Source organism: Melospiza melodia, chromosome 3, assembly GCF_035770615.1.
Source record: "Melospiza melodia melodia isolate bMelMel2 chromosome 3, bMelMel2.pri, whole genome shotgun sequence".
NCBI lineage: Eukaryota > Metazoa > Chordata > Aves > Passeriformes > Passerellidae > Melospiza > Melospiza melodia.
Genome location: NC_086196.1, coordinates 112,413,097 through 112,420,683, shown reverse-complemented (window position 1 = coordinate 112,420,683; position 7,587 = coordinate 112,413,097).

Sequence of the window (7,587 nt, the reverse complement as noted above, 5' to 3'; positions counted from 1 at the left end):
CCTCCCTCCTTCCCTCCTCCCTCTGCTGGGCTGCGCCATCCAGGCAGGTTTTTTAGGAAAGGCAGAAGAAAATGGGGATTTTGGTCAAATTTCCAGCATTCCATGAAGGGAAGAGCAGGGGGTGCTTCCCCTCCTGGTGAAGGAGGACACAGCTCCTTGTTTAACCCTATTTCTAGGAATAAATATGGGATTTAAAAGCAGCCTGGGAATCCAAATCTTGCTTTCTGAGATTCCCATTGCTCCTCTCACCTCTGGAAGATGGGGTGGGATATGTGCAGAGACAACCACAGCAGAGCAAGAGGGCACAGGGATGGGGCTGGGACCTCTGGAGTTCTCCTCATCCCTGGAGCTCATCCTCATCCCCTTCCCTGGGCAGGAAAGGCTCTGCCAAATCCCAGGGATAGACAACGATGGAGCCTCCCTGCCCAATTCTGTGCAAATTTGGGATGGTTTTAAAAAAATGGTGAAAGGGTCACCCCTGGGAGGCCTCATCCCGATGTCCCTGCCACAAACCCAGCAGGTGACAGCCACGTTTGGGTTTGATGACCTGTTCCATCCCAAAAACGGGAACTGAGGGCTGAAATCCTGGTGGATCTTGGGCATCGTGGTCCCACGCATTCCAGGAGCAGGGAATTGATGAAGCAGCACGTTGGCTTTATCCAGCTCCATTCCGGCTGCCTCTCCCAAGTTTCTGAGGGGAAAAGAACCATGGAGATTTGATTTTCCATCATTATAAAGGGAAAAAACCCCAAGTGTTTAAATAGGAAACATCTCTGCGTGGGATCCCACATTTTACAGGTGTCATGTCCCTTATCTGGCTGTGAGGTGAAAGGGGACACTCATTCCCAAAAAAACTCATTGGAAACGCAGCCATGGCATGTGGAAACACATCTCCTCCTTCCCACTCCTTTTTTCCCCCCCTTTTTAAGGGTACAAACGCCATTCCACCGGTCCCAAAATTCACCCGAGGGAATTTTCACTCTGGGAATTTGAGCCAGGCGAATTCCAGCCTAAATAACCTGCGAATGTGCGAATGCAGGGCGAGCTCCCTCCTCGCCAGAGATGCCCTGGCTGGGTTTTTTCTATTACTGCTATCAGGAGGATCTCGGCAGACAGATGCATTTACTGTTTGCCGCCCGAAGATAATGAAAAGAAACAGTTTATAAAATCAGATTAGGGGTGGAAAAATTGCCTAATGATTATAATTCCCAACCCCGCCGCCGAATAATGATGTATTCAAGAGTTGTCAGCCCGTGATGAAAGGGGCCTCATATGAGAGATGCTCGCCTCTGAAGCATGACTGCGGATGAATTGCAGCCAGATACAATCCCGAGATAAGGGACAATGAGAGCCTCGAGAACACTTCAGAACGGGCTCCTCAGCGCGGAGCCACAGCCGCAATAAAAAGCCCGTGAATTAAAAAAAAAAAATAATAAAATAAAAATAAGTTTCCGAGCGGTTTCTGATAAAAGACGAGCCAAGGTGAAGGGGGGAAAAGAGGGAGAATCCCTCAAAGCCCGGTGGGGAAAGGGAAAACGCGCTCTGTAGGCCCCAAAGGATGGGTTGGAAAGGGAATGCTGTGGTTTCTCCTTGGAAAATCTCTCCTGTAAGGCAAATCAGGGTGTGGGTGGGTGTGCCCTGGCTGGAGGGAGGGATCGGCTGCTCCCAAGGGCAAAGGATGGATCCACAAGGAAGGAGGGAGGCGTGGCTTGGGCATCCACCAACTCCTTCCCAGCCCAGGAACCACCCAGCTTCAACCTGCCCCAAATCCCTGAATGCCAGTAGGGATCAAAGAGCTCCCAAGGCCTTTCCAGGAGCACCCTGGGCATGAAAACGCTCCCAGAGCAGCACCAGGATGTGTCCCAGCAACGTGGAGAAGCCAGGAGCCCACATTCTCCAGCCCCAAAACCAAAGGAAGCCAAAGGATGGGATTGGAGTCACCCTTCCCTGGGGAGCAGCAGGCCGTGATCCCACCAGGAAGAAGGGAAAAAGTGGATTTTGCATGTTCTCCGTGGTGGTCTCACCAGGAAGGAGGGAAAAGATGGATTTTCCCTGTTCTCCATGGTCTGAAATGCAGATGTCTGCACTCAAAGCAGCCGTGGCACCGGGAGCGGCGATGATTTATGGGAAGCTGCACCAGCATTCATTATTCATGTGGAAAGCACGGGAAGGGCTCTGATAGGGATCGGGAAGAGCTTCAAATCCATGGGGGAGATAAACTGGAATGGATGGTGTCACCGGGAGCGGGGATGGAGCTCTGGGGCGCAGCTCAGTGTCACCAGGACAGCTGTACTGCCAGGACAAGGTGGGCCCTAATTCCACAGCTGCATCCCAAAATCCCAGCGGGAATCGCTGCTCCAGATTGATGCCAAGGCTCTGTTTGCTGTGGGTGCCCACAAACCTTCCTCAGAGCACATTTCCCTCTAAAATCCGCTGATTTTTAGCTCAAAATTCCCCCAGTGACCCCAAACTCCTGGGTTATCCCACTGGCATCCAGGACAATCCTGCGGCAGTGTCACGATCCCAGATCCCAAAAGGCAGGAAAAGGCAGGAAGTGGATTTTGGGGACAATCCCATAGCAGTGTCATGATCCCACGATGACCCCAGATCCCAAAAGGCGGAAAAAGGCGGGAAAAGTGGGAAAAGGCGGGAAAAGGTGGGAAAAGGCGAGAAAAGGCGGGAAAGGCAGGAAGTGGATTTTGGGGACAATCCCATGCCAATGTCTCGATCTCAGGATGATCCCAGATTCCAAAAGGTGGGAAAAGGGAGGAAAAGGCAGGAAGTGGATTTTGGGGACAATCCCATGGCAGTGTCATGATCCCAGGATGATCCCAAATCCCAGAAGGCAGGAAAAGGTGAGAAAAGGTGGGAAAAGGTGGGAAAAGGTGGGAAAAAGCAGGAAATGGATTTTGGGGACAATCCCGTGGTAGCGTTATGATCCCAGATCCCAAATGGCGGGAAAAGGCTGGAAGTGGATGTTGGGGATGATCCCATGGCAGTGTCATGATCCCAGGATGATCCCAAATGCCAAAAGAAAGGAAAAGGCAGGAAGTGGATTTTTGGGATAACCCCATGGCAGTGTCATGATCCCAGGATGATCGCAGATCCCAAAAGGTGGGAAAAGGCAGGAGTGGATTTTGGGGACAATCCTGTGGCAGTGTCATGATCCCAGAATGATCCCGGATCCCAAAAGGCGGGAAAAGGCTGGAAGTGGATGTTGGGGACAATCCCATGGCAGTGTCACGATCCCAGATCCCAAAAGCCAGGAAAAGGCAGGAAGTGGATGTTAGGGCTCATGAACATCAAAGGCTTTCCCGTTGCTGATTCCCTTGGATAAAAGCAGTTGTTTGTGGGATCAAACCCAGGCCTGCAACACCCAAAACTGGGCTGGCATCCCGAAAAAGCCAAATCCCACAGGAAGCAGAGCCAGCAGCACGTCCCAGCCCAGCACATTCTCCCCACTCTCCCTTCGCAATTTTCCCTGCCCTTGCTCAATTTTGGTTTGGATGATTGGGTGTTTGTATTTATTCCTCTGGCATTATTTCTATTTTTAGCTTCCCAGACTGCAGGGAAAAAATAAAAACAAAAACCCTTTAACTTTTCCTGTGGGCTCTCCAATTCTCGCAGCTCATTCCCAGGGAATGCCGCAGGGCAGAGCCCAGGAGCCCCAGCACCTCTCACCCCAGCACCCTGCTGGAGTTCCAGGGGCAGCACGGCCCTGCTCCATCTGGCAGCCAGGCCTGGAATTCGGGAGGAAGGAATCTTTGCCTCGTTTTCCCTGTTTCCCGCAGGATCCGTCTCTCTGTCACCTCGTTACAGCTCCTGCTACCGACTCCCAGCTGGGCTGGAGGCAGAGCACAGAGGGAACAGGAGATCCCACAACTCTTTCATCCCCAATTTTCTGCCCTTTCAGCCTTTCTCCACAGGTCCAGCTCCTGATTCAGAGGCACCCTGGATACAGACACCTCCAATCCCCAGCACTGGGCACGGATTTCAGCTTCCCAACCCTACCACATCCCATGGGAGCCCTGAAATCCCTGCAAATGGAGCTTCCCCAGCTCCAAAGCGGCTTCCCTGGGAGAGGTTCAGTCCCTTTCTCCACTGGAATATTTTCATATAATATAAAATATATAATAAATATATATAACATATAAAATATTATATATGATATATGGTATATGATATAGATTATACAATATACAATATACAATATACAATATACAATATACAATATACAATATATAATATATAATATATATAATATATTATATATTATATTATATATAATATATAATATATTATATATATATGATATATTATATATTATATATTATATAAATAATATATAATATAAAATATTTTCATATTTTCCCATCCATGCCATATTTTTAGGCCCTTTCTCTCTATCCCTTCCTGGTTTTGTTTTTTGGTGTTTTTTTTGTTGTTGTTGGTGGTGGTGGTGGTGGTGGTTTTGGGGTTGTTTTTGCTTTTGTTTTTGTTTTTTTTTTTGTTTTGGTTTTTTTGGGGTTTTTTTGTTTTGTTTTGGCTTTTTGGGGGTGGTTTTTTTGTTGTTGTTTTTTGTCTTTTTTTTTTTTTGTGGGTTTGGGGTTTTTTGGGGGGTTTTGGGGTGGTTTTTCTTTTGTTTGGTTTTTTGGGGTTTTTTTTGTTTTGTTTTTTTCTCGACAGCGAATGTTCTCCTTTTGTCCCCGCTCTTTCTGTGGCCCTGATCCTGTGACAAAACACTGACACCCGAGCATCCGAAGTGTCCGAGCCCGGCTCCCTGGAGCAGAGCCCCCATTCATGCCCTGCGCTCACCCCGTGACTGCGGCGGCGGCACAAACTCGCAGGGCAGCAGCAAAGTTGTTTGTTGTCCCTCAAACGCCTCCATTGTCCATTGTTGGGGCTCTTTCCTGAGCCACAAGGCACGGCCAGCACCCTCGGGGCTCCTGGCATGGTGATCCTAAAATTCTGCCCCATTTGGGAGCGCTGGGTAGGAATCTCCCTGCCTTCATCCATGGGATTGCGCTGCACAAATGAAGAATAAATTTTGCTCTCAGCAAGACCCCCCTGCCCGTCTGCAGCCCCCAGCCCCATCCAGCTGCATCCCAAATGTGCAGCTTTTCCCCCCAGATGCCAAATCCCTGCCAAATCCCTGTGGCTGGAAAAGGCTGAGGAGAAAAGGGCTTTTTCCAAGAGTGGCTGAATGCATCGGGCATGGTTCCTCTCCAGGGCCTCGTGCCTGCCCAAAGGAGACATAAAAGGTCCTTGTCCTCCCCAAATCAGCTGCCTGGTGGGAACAGGAGGGATTAAAAATATCCAAAAATATCTTGGAGCAGCCAGATCCAGGCCAGGAGGGCTTTTCTGGGAAATCTCTGCATGGTTTGGGATGGAGGGGAGCTTAAATCTCATTTGGTTCCATCCCACTGCCATGGGCAGGGACACTTTTCACTCTCCCAGGTGGCTCCAGCCTGGCCTTGGACAATCCCAAAGATCCAGGGGCAGCCACAGCCTGTCTGGGCACCCTGGGCACCCTCACTAACCCCACAGTAAAAATCCCTTCTGATATCTTATCTAAATTGGCCTCATTTTGTTTTAAACCAAGTTGAGTTTTATACTGTACAAAAAAAAAGCCTGAATCCAGCTCATTGGAAGCATGAAAAGTGCCCAAATCCAGCCCATTTGGAAGCACAAAGAGTGCCCAAATCCAGTTCACTTGAAAGCACTAAAAGTGCCCAAATCCAGCCCATTTGGAAGCACTGAAAGTGACCAAATCCAGTTCACTTGAAAGCACTAAAAGTGCCCAAATCCAGCTCATTGGAAGCACTAAAGTGCCCAAACCCAGCCCATTTTGAGGGATGCGGGGATCCAGGCACGAAGCTGGCAGGGGAGCGGGCCAAGGTCCATCTCCTGCCTCCACCGGCTGACACTTCCCTGGGCTGGGAGGTGACTTTGGGGACATTTCGGGGCTGTTTGGGCTGAATTCCCCCTTTTGCCGTGCGCCGGGGCGAGATGCGGGCAGCGGCCACACGGTGTCAGCGCAGATCGCGACATCGCGGCCCCGTCCCCAGCCCAGCCCCATCCGGAGCCCCCGGACACGCCGAGGGGGACACGGGGCTCCCTTCCCGCTGCACCCGCGCTGGGTGACACCGCTGTCACCCGGGTGGGGTGGCAGCAGGGCTGGGCCGCGCTGTCCCCTCTGTGTCACAGCGGATGGGACCGACGGGTCCCAAGGCAGTGACAGATGAGCTGTGCCACATCCCCGCTGCGGTGTGGTGATCCCAGAGTCTCCCCGTCCCTTTTCCTGCACGTTTCCTTCCATCCGTTCCTCTCCTTGGCGCTCCTTGTCCCACCCATCCTCTGCTGCCACATTCCCGGAGCATTTCCAGCCCCGGCCTCCTCTCCATGCGCCTCTCTTTGTCACGGAATGCCAGAAGGGTTTGGGTTGGAAAGGAGCTTAAAGTTCATCTCATTCCAGCCCCCTGCCACGGGCAGAGACGATGCCACTGCCCCAGGTTGCTCCAAGCCTCATCCAACCTTCTCCTTCAATAATGGGATTTTTTAGAGGCACGGAGAGATTTCCCAGCTCCACCCCTCTGGACACAGGGAGTCCTGCAGGTCCCTCCTTCCCTGAGCACCAGAATTCCCGAAAATCCATCGGTGCAGACACTGGCACAAGGCGAGAGGCAGCAGAGCCCCGGGCTTTGCTCTGAGGAGCAGCACACTCCAGGTGGGAATGTCCCATGAGATTTGGATTGGGAAAAAATCCACCGAAATCCCTCTGCTCTGCACGGCGGCTGTTTTGGGAATCTGGTATTGACCAAAACTCTGTTTTCCTGCCCTCACTTCCTCAGCCTGGGAATTGATGGCGCCTAAAGAACGAGGCCAGGCTCCCTCAGCCATTCATTCCCTGCATTATCCCTGCTCTGGGGAATTCCAGGATGGAATTCCACCGGCACAGAGACGGCTGTACCAGGGGGAATCCTCGGAGCAGAGAAACAATTCTGCTTCAACACCATCAGGTGTTTGGGCTGGGAAGTTCTCCCCGCAGGAAAATCCAGTGGGATTTTCCCCCTGGGGCAGATGCTGTGAATCCCTGCAGAGGGAGGGGAAACTCCTGCTCCGACTTTTGGGATTCTCCTCTCTGCCTCCAGGGGAATTCCCATGTGCTGACAGGGCAGGGAGCAGGAGGGAGATCTGCTCCAGCTCCCGAGCAAACCGCAACCCAGGGACCCCCCAAAAAAGCCCTTTCTGAACCCAAACCCTCAGGGCCCCACGGACACAACCCCAGGACGAACACCGGGCTTTGGAAGGAGAGGGTGGAAAACCGGAGACAGGAGTGATTAGGGGACATTTTGATAAGGGTTCTGCACGGGGGCAGCCCGGTGAAACAAACCCTGGGAACAAACCCAGGCTCTCCTATTGCCCAGAGGAGGCGTGAAACCCTCAGGAATTACCTGCAGCGGGTTCCCGGTTTGTGCCACCCTTCCGAGCCCCCATTCCCCGTCCCCAGCATTCCAGGGAGTGTGTCCCGGCCGGCTCCAGAGGGATGCGACGGGAGAGCCGCTATGGAACGCGGCTGCCAACATT